The 23,152-nt window shown below is 41.2% G+C and overlaps 1 long non-coding RNA gene and 1 pseudogene across 1 annotated transcript; both read left to right on the top strand.

The window, feature by feature from the left end:
- Window positions 1-2,807: 2,807 nt before the first annotated feature.
- LOC126606896 (uncharacterized) lies at window positions 2,808-4,978 on the top strand. The gene is made up of 2 exons (XR_007617409.1): window positions 2,808-3,403; window positions 4,835-4,978. It is a non-coding gene; the product is annotated as an uncharacterized LOC126606896 (long non-coding RNA).
- A 10,912-nt stretch (window positions 4,979-15,890) lies between these two features.
- On the top strand, window positions 15,891-16,833 carry LOC126609108 (ribose-phosphate pyrophosphokinase 1-like; annotated as a pseudogene).
- Window positions 16,834-23,152: the final 6,319 nt, after the last annotated feature.

The raw sequence follows: 23,152 nt of genomic DNA, 5'->3' as shown, positions 1-23,152 counted from the left end.
TGCCTCAACGGAGAAACGGCCAACTCTCATTAGCCCAGCGCCCCAAGTTCACCCGACCCCTGAGATTCCCCGAGGTCACAGTCGAACCAGTTGTTGTACTGCTGGTCGAGACGCCTGCAGCCCTGGAGTCGACCGCAGCACCCGTTCTACGGGAAGCAACCTCTTCCGTGGGGAAAAATCCAAAACCATCTGCAATCATCTTGGAAAAGGTATGATTATGTTGTTGATAACTTCATTTTCTTATTAAATCCAAAAATATTAAGCTGCTTTTTTGTCCCAAGATGACGAAAGTGATGAGATTCTGCCAACGAGTCGTCCTCGACCAAATGAACCTCCTTCCATCGACCTTCCTCCTGTGGTTGAGGTGACTAATCAGGCCTATCCTCCCGTAGCCGATTGTGGAAAATAACCTCTCGTCGAGCCTGAACCAATGCCAGAAACCCCAGTTCACCCGCAGGATCAAGAAGCGACTTCATCTTTTGTAAGGCTCGACTACTTTTCTTGTTAATTTTGCTATAATGAGTCTAAAACGAGAAAAATATTAAATATCAGGTGCCCAGTCATTCATTTCACCGAAATTTCTACGCGCCGATAGGTGTTATCTATATTTCCTGGCCACATCAATGGTCGTCGAACATAGATAGCCTTCATCGGCCGCGTGAATTAAGAAGTAGTCTAAAACACTAGGCTCAACCATTAAGCTCTCTTGGTTCGAGCAATGAACCAGGGGACATCGCTGAAGTCTCCTCTCGGCAGGTCTAAAACAAATTCTCTTTGCTATGTTATATTATGATTTTCCTTTTGCCTAAATTCTTTTCGTGTACAGTCTTCATGGGAAGTCGAGTTCGATGCTCTCCTATCGAGTACTTCGGGAGAGGCTGGCTGTTCGGCAGCTACAATCGAGTTGGCCGAATCGACTGCTCTTGTTAGGTTGCAAGAGTTCTTATCCCTCTCAGCTTCTCAAGTTCTCAAATGCCAGGGTCTTGATTTGGTAGGTGCATGTCTGAACAACCTCGCAGTTGATGGTCAATTGAGCACCGAGGCTATTACTCAAGCGTCTTCTACCTTGGAACGGACCCGAGAATATTTTGGTATTTTCGAGATAGCTCTTCAGGCCGAAGACGACTTAAAAACTGCAACAGTCACTCGAGACACTCTTCGTCCACAAGTCGAAGTCTTAAAGGCAAAACAAGAGGCCCTAGTCGACCTTGACCGTCAAATTTCCGAACTCCAAAATCAAAGGTCGGCAATTGCTTCCGAACTTGCAAAGGATTTTGAGTCGAGCGGCAAATCTTGCTTAACCGAATACGAGGCTAGCGTGAGGGGAGTCGAACAGCTGAAGATGGACAAAAGGAATTGGCAAGCTGAGGTCATGATGGGCGAAGTGCGGTGGTTGGAGTTGAAGGTCGTTCTTGAATCCCTCATACCTTCATCGTCCTAGAATTATTTGATTGTAAATGATCGACCTACTTCATTTGTACACCTTTTTGCAAATTTAATGGAATGAACTTTTATTCTCACATTTCCCATGTGACTGGATATTATTTCTTTAAAAACCTCTACTTGATTGGCAACTTGTGAACTACACCAGTTCGATCCTTAAGACGGTATGCTCCCTTGCCGAGAACTTTATAAATAACGAACGACCCTTCCCAATTCGGCGACCACTTGGCAAACCTGGGTTCTTTAATTCCTACGGGTAGTACGGTTTGCCAAACCAACTCTCATTCGCCGAACATTTTTTGTCTGACTAGTTGATTGTAAGCTCGCTCGGCAATCTTCTTTTATGCCACTAATAAGTTATAAGCATCGAGCTGAGCTTCTTCTAAATCTTCTAACTCTTGCCTCATGGCCCAATCATACTCGGCGCTGAATAAACTACTTTGTTCAATTACTCGCAACGAGTTTATACTTAGCTCGACCAGCAACATTGCGTTATGTCCGTAAGTCAAAATGTAAGGAGTTGTTCCAGTGGCTGTCTGTAAAGAAGTCCGATAAGCCTATAACGCTTCGTTTATCTTTAAATGCCATATACCCAGCCTTTCTTTTATCATCTTTTCAAGAATACCGATTAGAACCTTATTACTTGCTTCGGCCTGTCCATTCGCCTGTGGGTAATACGGCGTAGATTGCTCGAGTCAAATCTTTAGATTTGCCGTATATTCCTTAAATCTGTCGGATGTAAAGATCGTACCATTGTCTGTTATGATTGTTTATGGCACGCCGAACCTAATCACAATGTTTTCTTCTACGAAATTACAAACTTCTTTAGACATTAACTCGGCATATGACTTCGCTTCGACCCATTTGGTGAAGTAGTCTGTTGCAACGAGTATCGATGCATGTTTAGCTGCAACAGAAGATGGTGTGATTTTACCGATTACATCCATGGCCCACCCTCGGAACGTCCATGGTTTGGTGACCGAATGTAGTAATTCGGGCAGAACTCTCTGTATAGGCCCATGGATTTGACACTATACACATTCCTTTGCATACTCAATACAATCCTTCAGAATACTCGGCCAGAAATAGCCTTGCCGCCGAAGCAACCAACGCATTTTTCGCCCAGATTGGTGAGCTCCGCAAATTACTTCGTGTACTTCTGCCATTGCTTGAGCAGCTTTCTGCGGGGCACAGTAACAGTAAACAATCCTCACTTTTTCGATACAACTCATTCTGGTATAATAAGTAGTTTGTGGCATGGGCCCTTGTCCGTCGGTCGTGTTTTTCGTTGGGATTATCAATATATCGCATAATTGTCATTCTCCAATCGTCTGGTAATGCCTCAACAACACAAGTGTGAGGACCTGTATTTTCAAAAATAATTATATATAATTATGTGTTGTATATACTTATTAATTTCAGAAAGTTTTGTATTACTTCTTAATTAATCGTTAATTCCTTTATTTCATTTTTCTATACTCTAATTTACGATTATTTTGAACCAAATAAGTTCAGTACACCATTACGGTATTCATATTATTCATTTTCTTTTCTTTTACATTATTTTATTAAGCTGCATGTTTTGTTCTATTCTAATTGGACCAAAAACCATAGCCAATTAAAGGGCTTTTAGTTCATTCCTATCTAAAAATCTGCCGACTTTGTAGGACTATAAGTAGAAACCCAGGGCTGTAGAGCGGTGCGGTCTGCGAGAGCGAGAGAGAAGTGATAACTGGATAAAAGAGGGAATGTTTACAGAGAAAGATGCAAAGGCACAGAGGGAGAGATTAATTTACTGGAAAATACAAAGTGCTAAGTTGTTTATGAGGCTGTGGTATTGAGAAGGCAAGTCTTAGGGAAACAGATGAAAATGCAAGAGAGGGAGGTGTTGTATAATCAGTAAGCCACTGCTTGTTCTCGTATGCTACTTTACCGAAGGAGTATTCGGTGTCTGAAATAGGTATGATGTTCAATTCGAATTCGATTAACTACCAATTTACCAAAGTCGTAGTTGGTCTCTTCTTATGTTGTGATTCATTGTGTGTTTTGTCCACTAGTCCTGATCATAACATGGATTTTGTATGATATGATGGATTGTTGGTTGAATGCAAAAGACTGTTAGGCTTATATGGATACCATTTCTATTGCATATTTTATTAGAGGAGCTGTTGTGCAAACAGTTGTATACATATGGCATCAGCTCATCAGTTTATGAATTGATTAATTTCAAAAGAAAGCATGTTTTGATTTTAAAGGATAATATATATGCAACTGGTTTTATATCTACACTATCTATGCATCTTTCAAGTAAAGCATCTGGTTGAAGTTGCAATTGGTAATATATACATTCCACTATCCATGTTTTCATCACAAAGACTATATATGCATGTATGTATTGGAGTTAGAACCAAACTTATGGTTCACGTTTTCAAGCTATATGTCTACTATATTAATAAACCACCTTATGTTTAGAGTTGGAATGATTATATTAGCTACATATATTTAATTCGGATAAAGCAGTATTTTGATGTACTGATCCTTTATCAACTATACAAACACATCTTATTTATTTCTTTAAAAGTATTTGAATCTATTTGTGTTGAATTAGTAGTCACAAGTAATTATTCAAATAGGATTAGAGTTGTAGTTGTGCATGTAGGTGTTGGATTCTTGTGTTAATAACCCGGAGCAATGCTTTGGAATCTAGGTAGGGAAATACGGCAGACCTTTACAGATATTGATTCTATTAAATTTTGTGAAGTACTATATTTGTGTTGGTTGATTAATGTAGTTGGATGTTGTTTGGATTATTGCTTCAGTTGGTTGTTTACTTGTTAGTACTACTGGAATGTTATTCGTTGAGATATATTGTGACATGTGAAAGATGTAATAACGTTACTTGTGCATCACTCATGTGTCAGAAGTGGTTGGAACTTTGTTGGTGAGAAAGGAATTTGGAAAGAGGGTAATGGAAAGGATCTTTTGTGTAGTTGAGCCAAACTCTTAGTAGGTACCAAGTCTCAGGTGAGCCCACAGTGCACAGTTTCTTTAAGGGTAATTCGGGATTGGCGACGAAGGGTTTTGGCAAGATGACTAACATAAGGGGAAATTGGGATGATTGAGTTACAGGGGGTTAATTTGTATATTAGAACATTTGAACCACCAATACAGAGGTAAAATGCACGGTATGGGACGTGCAGGTCCACGTGTTTTATTATATGAATTAACGGGTAAAGATGAAGAGTATTGCACTGCACTCATGCATTGTTATCGATGATGATTTGATACTAATTATAAGATTTCATGATACTTAATCTAATATTGTTAATCTACTATGATAAGGTTATGTCCCTACTGAGCTTTTGAAGCTCACCCCTCTATTGTTATGCAGGTTTAAGAACTAAACAGTCAAAAAAGGGTAGACGGGATGAGATCGGATTGAGTGTGAGGATAGAATTTTGTATTTATTTATTTAGCCTTGTAAAGAATTATTGAGTTATTTTAAATAAGAAGAATTTTATTTTTCACTCCGTTATTTCAGTTTTATTTTAATTAGTTAGCTTTTATCTCACGTTTCGGATTCGGAGTTATTTTTCCTATTGACCCCGGGTCTGGGGTGTGACAACAAGCCTCAATAGTGTCCTTTTTTCTAATAATGAAGGCAAGGACATGACCCGCGTACGGATCACACAATCACATTGGAGAACTTGCTGATTAATCAAGGCCGAATGTGCTTGTCATGACACAGGTATTGCTCGGCCTAATTTGCCCCCCAGGAGTTATGCTCCGGAGGCTATTTGAGCTAATTCGTCGGCGTCAGTGTTATGAACTCGTGAAATGTGTTTGAAAGTAACATTGTCAAAGGATTCTGCCAAATAGCTGGCAACCATATGGTAGGGTGCCAGAGTACAACTCATGCAACGAAAGGTCATGTTGAGCTGATTAATGATGAGTTCGGAGTCACCCAGAACAAGGACCCAAGTGGCCCGTAAATTGTGTAGTACACCGAGGCCGATGATAAGGGCTTCGTATTCGGCCCAATTGTTCGTACAATCGAAATCGAGCTTGAGAGAAAAATACCAACGTTTATGAGTAGGAGATTGAATAATGATCCCAACGCCAGCCGAGACGGAAGTACTAGAACCATCGAAGTACATCGTCCAGTAAGTATCACGTGTGCCTATCATGCCGATGTTAACATCATTGCCCCTGAACTCATACGGGGAAGGGTGTTGAGCCAAAAAATCGGCCAAGGCTTGACCTTTGACAACTTTCTGAGGTACATATTGCAAGATGAACTTAGAGAGGGCCATTGTCCACTTGCCAATGCGGCTCTTAACGATCGGTCGAGTGAGCATATAACGAATGACATCGATCTGGGCGATGACCTGAGTAACTGACGGGAGCATGTAATGTCTGAGTTTGGACACAGCGAAAAATAGGGCGAAACAAAGCTTCTCGACGGCGGAGTAATTAATCTCTGGTGGGTTGAGATTTCGGCTAAGGTAAAAAATGGCTTGTTCTCGTCCAGCGTCATTGTTTTGTGCAAGAAGACATCCGATGGATTCTTCGGCTGCCGAGATATATAGCTTAAGAGGTCGGCCCCGTCGTGTTGGGAAGAGGATGGGTGCAGTCGTTAAAGAGACCTTAATCTGTGTAAATGCCTCTTGGTGCTTGGCACGCCATTCCAAGGTGTCAGAGTCCTTGAGTTTCAAAAGTGTGGAGAAGGCTTTCATTTTCCCGGCCGAATTAGAAATAAATCGTCGGAGAAAGTTGATCCTGCCGAGTAACGATTGTAATTGTTTCTTAGTCGTCGGAGGTGGAGCATTAATGATTGTGCGAGCCTTGTTGTCATCCACCTCGATACCATGGTGATGTACAAGGAAGCCTAAAACATTTCCAACTGATACGCCGAAAGCACATTTGGCGGGATTCATCTTAAGATTGTGCCTACGCATGTGTAGGAACGCCTGACGAAGGTCATCCAAATGTGTCCACCGACGTGCTGATTTGATGACCACATCGTCGATGTAGACTTCAACGATGGTACCAATTAAATCATGGAAAATTGTGTTCATGGCTCGTTGGTATGTGGCACCGGCATTCTTGAGGCCGAAGGGCATGACGACCCATTCGTATATGCCGAGTGCCCCGGGGCAACGAAAAGCAGTCTTATGGACATCAACTTCGGCGATGAAAATCTGGTTATAACCAGCATGCCTATCCATGAAGGATAAGATCTTGTGATATGCTGTGGCGTCAATTAACAAGTCCGAGATCGGCATCGGGTATTCATCTTTGGGCGTTGCCAAGTTCAGATTACAAAAATCGATACAGATGCGTAGGGCGCCATTTTTCTTTAGCACTAGGATGATATTAGCCAGCCACTCAACGTATCGAGCGCTCCAAATGAACCCGGCTTTTAAAAGTCGAACTAGTTCATCTTTTATGCCGAGCTGTACTTCGGTCGAAAATAGGCGCGGGGGCTAGCGGAAAGGCTTACAACCAGCTTTGATGCTTAATTCATGTTCAACAAAGGTCCGATCAAGGCCTGGCATCTCATGATAACTCCAAGCAAAATAATCTTTAAACTCGTTGAGTAATTGACAGAGTTCGACTTTCATGGAATGGGGTAACAACGCACTAATAAATAACGGCCGAGGGGCATCGATCGTTCCAACATTTATTTCTTCTAAGGGATCCTTAACTTAGGGTTGACTGTTTTCGAGTTCGGCCGGTGCAACGATAGTACTGGGCCGTTATCTTCCTCGGCCAAAAATTTGATTAAATTGATGCCCGATCTTGCATGCTTGGAAATATCATACCAATAAGCCAGTAGACGTTCCATCGTGGATGAAACCATGGCCCGACGCCTTTCTCTAGTGGCTTCAGTCATTAGTGTTGGTAATTAAGTCGGCCAAGTCGAGCCACTCAATGTATCGAGCGGTCCAAATAAACCCGGCTTTTAAAAGTCGAATTAGTTCGTCTTTTATGCCGAGCTGTACTTCGGTCGAAAATCGGTGAGGGGGCTAGCGGAAAGGCTTACAACCAGCTTTGACGCTTAATTCATGTTCAACAAGGGTCCGATCAAGGCCTGGCATCTCATGATAACTCCAAGCAAAACAATCTTTAAACTCGTTGAGTAATTGACAGAGTTCAACTTTCATGGAATGGATTAACAACGTACTAATAAATAACGGCCGAGGGGCATCGGTCGTTCCAACATTTATTTCTTCTAAAGGATCCTTAACTTGGGGTTGACTGTCTTCGAGTTCGGCGGGTGCAGCCTGAACTTTATCTAACAATAGTACTGGGCCGTTATCTTCCTTAGCAAAAAATTCGATTAAATTGATGCCCGATCGTGCAGCTTGGAAATATCATACCAATAAGCCAGCAGACATTCCATTGTGGATGAAACCGTGGCCCGAAGGCTTTCCCTAGTAGCGTCAGTCATTAGTGTTGGTAATTAAGTCGGCCAAGCTGAGTCTTGCCGAATCCTGGTGTACAGTCTCGGCGCCTACCTCGATGGCTTTCTGGACTGAGATCCAAGTCAGCCGTCCATCTTCATTAAAACCTTGTAGGGTAATGTAGTCGATGTGATCGTCATAATAGTGGGCCTGAATCATGTTGGTTTCGAATGGCTAATTATTGGTTGGGTAGACCACAACCGATTTGCGATCCCAAAAAATGAGAACTTGGTATAAGGAAGAGAGAATGCAATTCGTTTGATGAATCCAATCCCGACCGAGCAAAGCATTATATTCGGTCTTGGAGTTGACGATGAAAAATGCGGTCATGTGATTGTGACCTGCAATGTTTACCTCTAAAGGTAGCATTCATTTGGTTTGGGACTTATCACCGACGAAGCTACTCATGGTTATCCTTGATGGGATGAGTTCGTCGTTGGATCGTCGTAATGCTTTCATGATTGATACGGGCATGATATTGACTGTCGCCCCGCAATCAATGAATATTTTAGAGATTGGGCAACCTTCAATGTGGGCCATGACATACAAAGGCTTTAAATGTTGAAGATTAGTCGAGGATGAAAGAGGAAACAATATGGCCAGGGCTGTTTTAAGTTTGTCGTCGTTGTCTGCTTGCTCTTCTTCGGCAGTGTTTCTTCCTCAGCCACCACATCACCATCCAAGAAGTTTGGTTGGTATGCAGTTAGCTGGAATTCAGCATGTTGGACATAAACCATGCTGATATCCATATTCTCGAGGACTGAAAGGCCCCATTAGATCCTTGTCGTCATCTTCCGGGTTATTGAGGACTGCAGCATCGTGCGTTAGAACATCCTCGGCTTGATTACCGTGCGCCTCACAAGGTACTTGTTCTTGTGTGATGTAACCCGACCTTGCTTCCTTCTGACTATTATTTTCGAGCCCGTTCCTTTCTAGTGTCTGATTTTGCCCCTGCAGTGCTTTACGAGCTCGTTCCTTATAGGCGATCCGGGCGTCCCTTGTGTCTAGGTAGACGTCCAAGCATGCCACTCGATCTTTTTCATCGGCCGTAAGATCGAAAAAGGATACGGTCGAAAAAACTTCAAAGTGGTGTGGCAAATATTGAAGGTTTTCTAGAGAAAAAGGAAGCTCGGCCATATCAATATCCGTGTATGGGTCGACCTCGAAACCAAGGACCCTAGCTTCTCGTATGTGTTAGAACCTGGCCTTCATTGTTGGATCAATGGTTTTCTAGATGATTTGTTCAGCATCAGGGCAGGTTGGTGCTAGGTCGAGGGCTTCTTAACATGCCTTAGGCAGGCCGTACAAGTCATTAGCAAAATGTTTCTTATGAAATTCGTGCATGTACTCTATGGATTCACCGAGGAATGGAGGGTGTAGGTTCCACCGGATCTTTATTCATGGCTCTTGCAAGATCAATGGAGAAAGTTTGCTTTCGGCTTTTTTTTTTGAAATGCTCGAAACGAGTTTTCATCTCTCTGGGCCAAAGAAGGAGTTTGATGCGTTTCTCGGACTCTTCGATGGTGGTTTCAAAATCGCGATCAGCTACCTTTTTCTCCCGAAGTAGTTCGGCCATAATGGTCAAAGTAACTCGGTCATCTTCGCTTGTTGTTGCCTCTTTTGACTGCCATTTAGTAGTCGAAATAGCCTATGCTACCTGTCGTCGAGCCATGCAATCTATCCGCTAGCGTCGATGTTTTTGGGATTTGGACAGTGCAGTATACATATCAGTTGGAGAGTTATAACTATACGAAAGTTGGTTGCGTGGCTCAGGCGGCTTGAAGATTTTTTAGTTCACCTATGAGCTCGAGATGCTGGAATTACCCGAGTAATAGTCTTCGTTATAGAACGGCGCGTCAAAATCAAGATGCCATCTGGCCAAGGTAGGTCCATCTGCCCGTTTCTAAGGGCTGAGCCTACCGAACACTTTCTGGCGTTGGCCTCCTCCAAGTTCCTTCGGAGATGTTGTCACAGACTTGGATGGTTGTCGTGGTGTTGGTATCTCATTTGGTTCGGTTAATACAACGCGTGCCCTACAATTGCTGCACAAAACCATCGGCCCGTCAATTTCTTCTGTACTAGAATTTAACATAGATTCGACTATGGCCGGTCCCGGTAATTCGGTGGGTGGCTCATTGGAAAATAGGTCAATCTTGAGTCACAGCCGGGAGTTTTTCTTTAGGACATGTTGTACTGGGACAAATCCAGCCTTCCCATTCCCTTTGCTCTTGGGAAAATGGGCGTCTACGATGCCAACTATTGCCGAAGGGAATGGATCAACGTCGACCGTCATTCGTTTTTCAGGAAACTTTAGCTTGCCCTTGTCGATCCAGCTTTGAATATCATCACGGAATACGACACAGTTGTTCGTGGTATGCTTAGTCGAGTTATGGTACTTGCAAAATGTCTTCCCTTTAAGCTCTTCGGCCTTGGGGATGTTATGTCCTGGCCGAAGTTTGATAATCTTTGCTAACAACAGTTGATCGAAAATTGCTTCGGCCTTTGTGATATCAAAAGTGTAAACTTTCGATGTTTTAGCTGTTTCCTCAGTGGCCGAGCGTGTTTTGGCATCTTTGGAATTAATTTGAGTCAATGTCTTGCAAACATATGGTTTATCTATGACTATCTCGGCCGCGTCCACACTGACGTATTGGGATTCTTCGCATTCGGCCAATGCATAGCTAACCGTGGGATTCTTGTAAATTATTCCTCGAGATAGGGACTTTGAGATCTTTTCCTCTCAGAGCAAATAATCATATTGCTCGACATGTTGGGCTAATTCATACATATCTCGGAAGTTTGCCCCCAGGAATTTCTTTTTGTACTCCACGTCGAGCCCATTCAGAGCAAGCCTAAAAAATTCGACTTTGGGCAGAGGTACTCGGCACCAATTCCTGGTCGATTTAAACCTTGTAAGATAATCCATTGGTGACTCATCAGATGCTTGAGTCATCCTAGCCAATGAAGAAACCGACATTTCCATCCCCGGCCGATAGAATTGTTCGTGAAACTTCTCAACCAGCTTTTCCCAACTTTGGATGGAAATAGGTGGGAGGTTGATATACCATGCGAATGTTGAGCCTGTCAACGAAAAGTTGAACAATCGTAGTTTATGGAAATCACTATTGACATCTCCGTATAGTGCCGTGAACCGAGCCACATGTTCTAACGATGATAAGGACTACTTCCCAGCAAAAAGGTTGAAATCTGGACTCTTGAATCCTATAGGATATTCGAACTTTTCCACATAAGCTGGATATGGATGGATGAATTTTGGGAACTTCGGCCCCTTTTTCATGGCCGAATTGATCATCCATTGGACCTCGGTCATATCGACGGATGCGGCTTCCACTCTCTGGTCGAATCCATTTGACCTACTACTTGATCATCCTTTTTTTCTCTAAATCGATCTTTTTGGGCCAAGTAGACACTACCTCAGCCTGTAGCGGATTGCTTCTAAGTGGGAGGGTTCTCCTTCGAAGACTCTGCTAAGTAACAATTCAAGCAATTTGATGTGGGTCTCACCATTACTTCGTATTACCTCGAGCAAATTGTTCATTTTTTGGACAACTGTCTGTTCAACTTCTCGAGATTGCTCATCAAGTCGTCTTCGAAGAAATGACCTAGTTGGAAGGTCAGAGCCTTCACCACCGTCTTCATCACAGTCATCCATTATTCCTTCGATGAAAACGCCTGCAGTTCGGTTAGGTACTTCTGTGTTTCGGGGCTAAGTACCGAGACAAACTTCCTTATATCGGTGTGTCACACTTGCAGCCTCAGGTGTCACAGCAACGAGAGGATTTCGCACATGTGACACTTTTTGTCCAGGACTCTAAATTGGCAAATCAGTAGCTGATTTTCCCATGGTTGTTTTCTTTTTTACTAATCATGTCTCAATGGTCATAACCTTCGTAGTTTTAACACTAGGTCCCACTGGGCATGCCAAAATGTTGACCCTAAAAACTACCAAGCCTACGTGGCGCGCAGGCCGAGAAACTAATGAGCTAACTACGTCATTCGGTTGATGCGGGGCGTGCCAACTCGTCGGTCGAGGAATAAAATGTGTTGATGTTGTGTTGAGCGCACTGCTGACTTCTTGATCTTGCGACTGCGGCTGAGGAAGGAACACGTCTTGGCTTTCGGGTTCTAGAGCCTGAAGACAAGGCTACTAGTTCTACTAAGTTCACAAATCATCGGCGCTGGATTCGGTCACAGTGATTATATTCGTAAGAGTATAAGCACGCCGAATCGACACCAGAGTATAGGGGCACAAGTACTCAAAACAAATGTACGTCTTGATTGTGAAAGTAGTTCGACCGTCAGAATGCCGAACTTTAAAACCTACTTATGAATATCCAATCACAAATAACTCGACGTTCAATATGCCGAGCCCAGTAATTCGTAACACATCACTTCGTTGAGAAGGCTAATGAGATGACCTCTGCCAATAAGGACTCGAAAATCCTTCTCGACCAAGACTTGGATAGATAACCAATTGGTCTCGACACAGTGTTGTTTATCCAAACTGAATGTGCTCCGCGGTCGGCTGATTTTAAGGCAACAATGTTGTTTATCCAAACTGAAGATGTTCACCGGTTGCCTTCACAGTGCTATTTATCCAAACTGAAGATGTGTCGGCGAAAAAAATAAATAAAAATCTCAAGGTTGTTTAGAGGTTTCGCGAAAATGAAGGTTTGTGCAGGGCAGTTTTTGTGTTGAATTCGAGATAGCTTGATGATGTCTTCCTCCCTCTATTTATAGTAGTCAACCTGCTTCCGATCGAATCACAACCATACTCGGACTAGAACTCCTTCTCCCGATCTAACCTTATCTCGGCCAGTCCTACTCCTACTAGGACTTTGAACTCAACCCCCTTATCAGGCCGCATTTAATCCCAAACTTCTGCATTCTTATCCTGCCGAAACTTCTTATCATATCAGGATTCAACCACCCATGGATTCCTAATAGGGCATGGCCGGCCTTGGCCATGTGGCCCATAAGCCGGATACCCCCCAACGACTCCTAAGCACGGCCTCTAGGCCGAGAACAATTCTAAACTTGGCCCAAACTAATATTTTGGGCCCAAACAGGCACTCACCCATTAAATGCAAAGGCTAGTAGCTTGAAAGAAGTGACACTAGATGGAAATCAGCCTACTCTCAGCCCAAAAGCACTTTCTGGATGGCAGAGTACGTAAATTACTGATGATTCACTACTCCTCAGTTGCTTTCGGGCAGGAACCAAACTGCAAGCAAATAGGCTAATTCACCTATAAAAAGAGGAAGAGGGCCCAGAGATAAGGACACTCAACCAATCAAACAAACAAATACACAAACTCTGCTCAAGCAAGATTTGCATACGAAGCTGTAGTCAGCCCCCTACCTCAATCCTTTTCAGGATCAGCCCTCACAAAAGCCATTTTTTGTGTAGTTTAATAGCTCTGCTGCTCACCAGTAGTATCGATTCTCTTGTGTAACTTTATTTGTCATCCATTCTCCCTTGAAACCCTCAGATCCCTGTAGTGGCAAAGAAAAGAAATGGCGAAAGGTCCCAGCCTTGCCCAACAAGGTTCAATCTTGCCCGATTCCCTTTGTTTTGTCTTTTAGTTAATAGATCTAGTGTTGTAATGAATTCCCTAGTATGTATTCAAATCATTTTAAGTCTTTTAATGATCCAAAGTTTAGCTTACTCTCAAATCTGGTTTTAATTAAATGGTTTTACTATCTTAAGAGTGAATCCACTAAATGCCTTGATTAGATCCGGACCTCTGCCCTTTTACCATACAAGATACACAAAAGTCCTTGATCTCAAGGCATAGAAAAGAATCTATTGTGGACTTAACCCATCCACAACAATCCTTTGATAATGAGAAGTTAGAGTAACTTGAGGCGCAAGTAATCGGCTTAAATCTACTCATTTTACATCTGCCATACTCAGATGGCAGTGGCACGTCTCAGCACTTAAGTTAGTTTTGACTGCGAGCCTCACGGCCTATACTTAAGGCCCGACAAAGGCACCTTTCAGAATTAACTCTGTCATCTTCTTGCAACCCGACGAACAAAGCGAGAACCCGACAGTCAACCAAAGTGCCAACTCCGCGAGGAGCTGTGTGCTCGAGCCAGGAACGCCCACAGGCGACATTCCTGCCCGAACACCTACAATCATCGCACAATGTTGTCACATCATAAGTGTAGAAGAAATCACCGCTACCAAAATTTATAAAGATCAAAATAGTTAGCACCCCCAATTTGCCAACAAAAGTTGAACAGGACATACGCATAAATTTTCCTTGGTTTTTACCATTTTTTAAAATATGACCCAACTTTAACTAAGATCCAAATTTTATTGAAGGATCGTGTTAAGCTAAGCAGCAAATTATAAATTAACTAATCTTGTTCTTAATTTTAGTAATTTAGAAATCAACCGATACAAAAAAAGTCACAAAGCTTAATAAAAACTCATGAAAAAAAAAAGTTTTAAACACAACACCTGCACATGACCCTATAATTTGGCTAATTTACAACGCTCAACGTGCTCAGCAAATGTTTAACTCTTCATTAGTATATAAATTGAAACTAATAAAACCATTTCTAACTTTTCAGAAATATTTAAATTGAAATGAATTGATATTTTTTTCTATACACTGATAATTCAAGGTTTGGTACATAAAAGGAATCTATAATTTAAGCTTCAAAATGCATTACAACGTCAATTAATCCAAGGAGAGCAAACTGACGATAACAATTTGATTAGCTTTGGAAATCTCTTTGCTTTATCACTTCACGATACTAAATTTTTCAAGCCGTCTTCTCTCTCTAAAACGCCTTTTTTTCTAGCAACTGACCTAGAAAAGACTAAAACCCAAATGCATGGGGTAGAATTTCACCCAAAATATTGGGAAAACTAAATAAACAAATAAGATTAAAAGATAAGTGCATGAAAAATCAAATCTTTCACTCGTATAAAATGAAAGCAACTTTTTTTGTCGTTGACGAGTCTAAAATCCCATCCTCATAATACTCAAAAGTAAAAGAAATATAGTTAGTTCAACAACTCATGTTGAATTTCTACAGAGGCAAACTACTATCTAATTGCAGAAATTTCATAACCAAAAAAAAAAAATTACAACAATGGAAGACTGACATTTCATTATTGAAAATGAGCGACAAAGGATGATCGACCAAAGCTCTTTTTCTTCAGAATTTCTGGAGAAAGGAGAAGGGGAAGAGGTGGAAGATCGGTTTCAAAAGAAAAGCGGAAGGATTTGCATATCCCTGAAATCCCTCTCTCTCTCTCGCTCTGTCTCTGTCTCTCTCTGTCTCTCTCTATCTCTATCTCAGAGGCAGTAGCGGTGAGTTGTGGAGTGAACATTGATTATCAAAATTGATGTATCGTTTCCGGCATACTCCATGACTTGCTTCTTCTTCTTCTTCCTTCCAAGTATCTTCTGATTCAGGGATGGCAGTGCTGCAGCACTCATCGAACCTATTTCAGTAACCCCAAATCAGTTTAAATTAGGTTTAACTACAAAATTGGGCATAATGAAAACTGAACCAAAAGTCTGAAGTGCTTACCTAAGTGAAGAGGATCTTGGAAAACGGCGAGGCCGCTGCTACGTTTGGACCTGGCCTGAAATTAGTTAATTACCCAGATGGAAAAAGAAATAAAGAGTGAATTAGAAGATTTATCAAATAGCTTACCTCTGCATTTGTTGCCGACTTGAACAAATCAAACTTGTGTAGCAGTCTACAGATCACAAAGCTGATAGAGAGGTCTGGGTGAACTGGTGGCAGCGGTGATTGAAACTTTGTCAGTAGAAGAGATTTTCGTAAATACTCGAATTTTTCGGATAATTAAGCTTAAGAACAGCAACAAAACGATGCCAATTAAAATGTTGCAAACCTTCTCCAACCATACAAAGCTTCCTTGAAGATTCTGAGTGGTACCCACTGAGCAAAAAGTTGATCATTCCCTTTCAAAATGCCTGTGGGTTGTGGGTTATGGCAAATTTGGAATGAGCTTTCCCAATTTAAAAATGTGAAGTTCGATCATGTTGCGAAGGAAATTGAGAATGGGGGTGTCAAATGGATATCACTACCAACTACTTCAATCTTAATTCTCTTGTTTGAAGAAATGATTGTGAGACGTCTTTATGATTTGGTGCCAATTTCTTCAGCCACTGAAGCATATTTGATGAATGAAATTGGCAAAAATGATGTCAGGCACAAGTATTTTTCCTGTCCTACAAACCCAGTGCTATCTCAGGAAATTGCTTACTACATGGGTCTGGAACTTGGATGGATTATGATCAAAGGCTTTGCTGATGAAGAGATATGTGTTCAGTTGCATGAGAGTGTAAGAGGGTGTGATGTATATCTTGTGCAACCCACATGTCCTCCTACAAATGAAAAATTTATGGAGTTTCTTGTCATGAGTGGTGCTTGCCGGCTGAATGTGGGTAGGAGGATCCATGAGTATATGTTGAAGATGGGATTAACGGAGAATTCACAGGTTACGAATGCACAGCTGGATCTTTATGCAAAGAGTGAAGACAATATCATTACTGGGATATCTTATAATGCCATAAAGATAGCAATAAAGCATTGGATCAATTTTGGTACACCACCACGTACTACTGTCAAGAGCTATTTTCCTTCAACCAATCTTGCGGTGTGTTTATCAGTGCCATTTTCCCATGCCTGGGTACACTTGAAGACCTTGCTTTATGCTTTGTTGAGCCTAAACTTGTCAAGGTCCTGCAACATTAATAATGTCATGACTATTCTAGGCTTTGCTTATACTTGCACCTTATTAAATTCCCTCATTTTGGGAACATCTTTCTATTCTACAATTGAGACATCCTCAGTGCTTTCAAGTTGTGTGAAACAACCAAAATTTATTTTGTGCGATGGTAGGTATCCTTCAGCCTTCACTCCTACATACTCAACATTAATTCTTGGGACTGAACCTCACTCCAAGAGAGTTCAGGTTACATGGGAAGTTCAGTTGGATGTCTTTCATGGAGCTATCATAGGTGCGAATCATGTGCACGGGTTCAGACCATCCATGTCCAGTGGGTTGTATTCGTGCAACTTCACCAGCATGCTTTTCCCCACCCCACAATTTTCTATCTGGAACAGCTGATCCTGAAGCATGGTGCTACTACTAGTGCCATAGAGAGTAAAGCATGGGTGATGGAGAGTTTGTAAAGGGGGGTGAAACAGCAACAAAACAGTAGGGTGAATTACAAGCAATCAAGGCTTCGTTCTGTTATGAAGTCCTCTGCAAAAGAAATTGCTTTTGATCAGCATTTTCAACATGCACTACAAGGTGGAATTGACAAGCTTGCGGGTGATGCATTGGCTAAAGCTGTCAAGCTGATACTCTATTTTCAGTACAAGGAAGGCAAGCGAATAGGTGTTTTTGAGAATCTATTTTTCCGAAGGGAACTACCATTGAAATGTTTTGATGTTGAACAGCGGGCAGTGGTTGCAATTGAATTGAAAACATGTCTTATCACAAGTGTGGCACTGCAAGTTCTTATGCTTCATAATTGGTGGTCTTATGCTTCTTCCTTAGCTCCCACTATTGAGCCTTCAACCACCTTGTTACTGAGCACAAAGGAAGGTCTAGTGCAGAAACCCTCCCCACAAGCAGTATTGGCTCAACTGATTTCTCACCTTCCTTCCAAGAACGACAAATTCACGCTTCGTTTGCAAGGCTTCTTAATTGAATTTCACTACAAACAGTTCCAAATTCCAAGTGATAATCCTAACCTTGTGGACAAGGTTGTTTTTCAAGGGAAGGGCAATGTTATGAACTTAGGATTTAGTGATTGGCTTAATCACTATTAGGGGTTTAATATTGGATTCTTAGGCTTATTCCTGTTAATTAGTGAAGTCTGTTAGAAATAGCAGCTGGCACTAAAGGTGTAAAAGTCTATAAAATGAGCTAAGATCAGAATTTACAAACAGAAATACAAAACCAAAAAAATATTGGAGCTCTGCTCCCTTCTACTTCGTCTTCTCTATTTTCCATTTCTATTGCTACTTATAGGTTGAGATAGGGTCCTAAGATTGTTGATCCTGTCATTGGAGCTTTGCTCCCTTCTACTTTGTCTTCTACAAGTTCATAACACTGTCTCGGAACTCTGTGATAAAACAACTGTGGATTCCGTTGCATAAAGTTGCTTCACCAACCGGACTTCGAAAATCCCTTCGGTTACAGTTTTCCACACCTAAATGGGAGAAAATGAGGGAGCTTTCATGTAACTGAGGCCGTTCTGGTCACCGAATATCTGATTCCCCCTGGAGAAGTAACCGTTACTGAAGCCAATGTCAGCGACGAAGAGGTTGGTGGAAACCCACCGGGAGGGATCGAGGTCCGATTGAGCAACGATCGAATTACAATGCTTGGAGTATAAAGCATCGAAATTTGGGATTTAGGGTACAGAGTCGGAGGCTGTGGCAGTGAAATTTAGAAAGATGAAGAGGAATAAGAAGGAGAGAAGCGAAGTGAATGGCAGAATTGGAATAACCCTAACCCTAGATTTGGGCAATGGAGTCGAAGACACTGGTGAGTAGGGAGGGAGGAAGAAAGAAGGAAGCGGTCGACGAAAGGCCACATCCAGCCCAAAAACCTAAGGCCATCTCCAACCAAAGGGTCCAGAGGGCCGAAAATAGCCCGAAAATCGTCTCCAACCGAGGGCTAGGCCAGAGGGGTCTAGAATTTGAGAGGACCCCACGAAATTGGAGGTGCAGCCAACCAGCCAGCCTAAGGCTGGCTAGAAAAATCATCTCTCCTGTCGGCTATAACCAACAGGAATACGTTTATATTATTTAATATAAATGTATTCATGTCGGTTATAACCGACATGAATGCATAAACTAAAATTTGAATCCAACCGCTAGCTGGCGCCAGTTATCGTTGGATTTTTTTTATTTTTTATTTTTTTTAGGTTTTTTGGGCCTTTTTTTTTAATTCTTAAAAATTCTAATTTTTGTTTCCTATAAATACCTAAACCATTCATTAACCATTCCTTTAAATTTAATTTGTAGTTTTTAAATTTAATTTATAGTTTTTAAATTTAATTTATAGTTTTTAAATTTAATTCGTCGTTTTAAATATAAGTTGTAGTTTTTAAATTTAAGTTGTTGTTGGATTTGAATTTAAGTTGTTATAATGTTTAAATTTAAATAATAAATTATGTTTGGCCCTTTGGCCCTCGGTTGGAGATGGTTTTTTGTGACAAGGCTAAAACGAGCCCTCTGACCCTTTGGCCTTCGGTTGGAGATGGAGGCAAATATGGCCATGTACTGTTCATTAAAATATTAATATCTTCGAGGGCCAGAGGGCTAAAACGAGTCATCTGGCCAGCCATCGGTTAGAGATGGCCTAAGGGCGTGTTTCCGCAAGGGTAATAGGAATAAAAAAAGGGAACTGAATTTCGATTACGGATTACACCGGTGTTGACTAACGTGAGAGGAATCAAAAATCGTGTGGGACCCAGATGAATTCTGGAATCACACTCCAAAATTTCCTGGAGTTAGATTCTCTAGTAACAGGTGGTAATTGAATTCCTTAAATTGGTGTCCTCCAGGAATCAAACTTTTGTTCCTAAATTGCCCTCTCAATTCGTCTTCTGCAAATCCACCCAAATTGGGAGGTGGCAGGGAAGGTGGGAGGACATGTGAATATGGGAGGCAGTGGAAGGATCTGTTAATATGTGAATCGAGACTTCTGCTCCTTCTCCCTCAATATTATGAAGGGCCGCCCGTACTCGTCGAATGCCAGTGCCATTGCTGCACCAACACCCTCTTCACAAATTGAACCGCGATGCTTCTCGATTCACTTGTTCCCCTTACTCTCACTTCTTTTCTTCCCTCTTCGGCCTAGGTCTAGGCCTTTCTCTGTTTAAAGCATCTGCTTCTATGGGAGTGCTTTGGAAGTCGGTGAAGAAAAGATGGGGATGAGAGGATGGGAGGGAGAAAAGATAAAGTTTGTAATGATAAATTTAATTTTATATAGATAAACTTAATTTTTAATAATTATAGCATAAAAATCATTTATTTTCAACAAGGACAATTTAGTAATTAAGCTAGTTTTAATTCCTATTCCAGTGAACTAGTAAACGATATATATGGAACCAGTATCATTTGTATTCTGATTCCAGTTTAGTTTAGTAAACAACTTTAACAGGAATCTAATTATGTTTCCTCCTCAATTCAATTCCTCCTCAATTCAATTCCCCTCAATCTGATTACGGAATAATAAACGAGCTCTAAAACTCTTTCTGATGCCCAGTGGCAATTTTGTAAATAACGTTAAATCTAACAAAAGCAGGGGTAGAAAGACTTAGTGGCACTTTCGTAAATAAAGTGAAATGTACCTCAAAATTGCACAGTGCCACCTCCCCCTACTGTAGACTAAAGTAATGGGAGGTCCGTTTCCCTTGGTAAGAAAAATATGAAAACTATTGATTCTTCACGTGAGGGCTAATTTTGTCTTGTAATTTAAAAGCAATGTGGCAGTTTTTGTAAATTAGTATTTCGTAATTGAATGCAGTCAAGCATTTTGTGAGAGTCGGTGTGTACTAGACCTGGCATTCGTGTCATGTTTCTTGTATTCGTGTCGTTTTCGTGTCATACCCGATAGCTTAACAGACCGTGTCATGTAATACCCGTTAAAGTAAACAGGTAATATGACCCGACCTGTTACCCGTTAAGAAAAATATATTTTAAATCAATAAAAATGAAAATGAAAACATAATTTGACCCAAAAAAATGTAAAACATAATACTAAATTAGTATATACATATTAAATTTCGGAGTTGACCCCTTCATTAAAGTTGTAAAGCTTTTCATTACGAGTGATTACATTTTTCACACTTCTACAATAATTATTATTAATTTTATTAATTTTGCACTCAAATAAAAAACATTGTTCATGTCACAGCCCGTCCCGAGATTTTCTTATTAAGGACGTGAAATGATGGAAATAACCTTGACGGGTACTAAGGTAAGTGTGTGTGACATGTTTTGAATATTTCATATTTCCCAAATTATTGGAAATATAATTTAAGTTGGATTAAAATTGGTTGTATTTTTGTGTGGTTAGGGATTGTTTTGGACCATACATACAACCTGTCTTCTCTCTCACTCACCCCGTGTCTCTCTCTCTTCCCTCACGGCTCTCTCTCACTTTCTCCCTCTCGAACCATACGGACACCTTCACTCACGACCATCCAAGCATGGATCGAAGGTGCCAAGGGCACCATTGTACTCATAAGAACCCTACGAACTCATCCGTACCATTTTCAGGTAAGAAATCCTTCATTTTCACGTTGAAAACTCGAGGTCCGAGTTTGGCACTATTCATGAACTTTGTGTTGGTTGATTTTTAGAACAATCCAAGCTTATAGTGAGCTTAGTGAGGTCCTAAGGAAGCTCGGGGACGTTCGTTTGAAGGTTTTGGACGTCGGGATCATTGGGTTCGACTTTGGCCGGTTTTCTTGGAATTTTTCCGGTGAGATTTCGTGATTTTTAGAGCCTTAAAGTAGTATAGCGTGAAACTACATGTTTAGGGCTTCATTTTGATATAAAATGCGTGAAAAACGGTTGAGAAACGAAGGAGAACAAGGCATTTGAAAATTGCCCAGTTTCCGGTCACCGGAAAAACCAATCCGGCGACTGGTTGAGGAAGAAGACGCGCGTGGGGGCACGTAGGTCCGTGCCACCCACGGCGCGTGGGGGCGCGTGCGACACTAAAAAATTATTCTAAAAATTTGTCGACGTCCGTGACGTCGAGTAGGTCACTGTGGTATATTCATATACCTAAATTGAGCACCGTATGAGAAGTTATTACGTATTATTGGTTATGTACTTTAAAATAACGTTTTTATAGTTATTTCGCATATAGGTGATACATATCTCGAGGACGAGCGCATCCAGGGACGTCACGGGGGTTACGACCCTTCGACTTATCAGTGAGTGGGCAGTATTTTCTGTTTATACCTATATGCTATTAAAATTCCCAGAAATTGAGTTTTAATGAAAGTATGTTTCTAAAATGCCATGCATGCATAATATGAATGATATGAATGATATGAATTATATGAATTGATAATTGATGCATATATATATGTGAATTGGTGCTGTGGACGCACAGGTAAGTATCAGGTGAGTTTTATGTTATTCATGTGCATTGTTGATGATGTATATTATGTTGATAGCTCATAACCTGCAATCATGGTGTTAGTGCTTATATTATTCACCTCGCACCGCACGCTCACCTTGGATCCAAGTAGGTGCATGTCGTACAGACCATGTGAGGGTTCCGACATGTCGTACAGACCATGAGAGGGTTCCGACTGATAGGTGACCTTAGATTATGTGCACAGATGATTGATGAGAGAAGCACTAGAGCGTATTATTACACCATTCATGTCGTACACAGGTCACCGAGGTGACTCCGGTTGGATTGGATGTTGAGCTATAGAATTAACCGTACAGGACCAACTGCAGGGTCTCCGGTTAATTCACTATTTCACCTGTTACATTGATGCATCATTCATTCTGTTTTTGAAATTATAACATGGCATTCTTTCTGGTTTTGAGAAAAATTGATGATTTTGAGATAAATGAAAAATATTATGCTATTATGCTATTTTCTGGGAAAGTATACAGGTTTTACAACGAGGGGTTAGAAATGTTTTAAATGAAAGGTTTTCGAAAAGCTTTGTTTTATTGACCCACTCAATTTTGTTTTGCGCCCGTCCAGGTTCTAGTTAGCAGTTGGTGGTTGACGAGGGCTTCTACGGCATTCTGACAGACTTCCCTAATGTAGGACTCACCTGCGGGTGTTGTAACTTAATTATGGTCCTACTTGACTGCACCTAGTATTTAAGCTCTGTTTATGTGTGCACTCACACTTTAACTCACTCTAGCATGCTATTTGGTTACTATTGCTAGTAGTTGGTTTTTATTCTTTCATATTTCTCTTATCTTTGCTTCCACACCGCACTTATGGTTACGTCACGCTCACGTGACGGCCAGCATGCCTTGATTCCAGGATCGGGGTGTGTCAGTTCATGAGATTTGGAGGGTTTTAAAAATCTAAATGACCATGCAACCATCGTCTAAGTGTTGAGAATGCAATTATGAACGTTTATTATGCTTTCACATATTTCTGACTTATACATTAATGATTATGAATTTTGTTTATTTTGAACTCCCTTAAAAATA

This window comes from Malus sylvestris, chromosome 16, assembly GCF_916048215.2.
Source record: "Malus sylvestris chromosome 16, drMalSylv7.2, whole genome shotgun sequence".
In the NCBI taxonomy this organism is placed as follows: domain Eukaryota; kingdom Viridiplantae; phylum Streptophyta; class Magnoliopsida; order Rosales; family Rosaceae; genus Malus; species Malus sylvestris.
The sequence above is the reverse complement of the archived record's forward strand: the minus strand, read 5'-3'. Positions and strand labels throughout refer to the sequence as shown.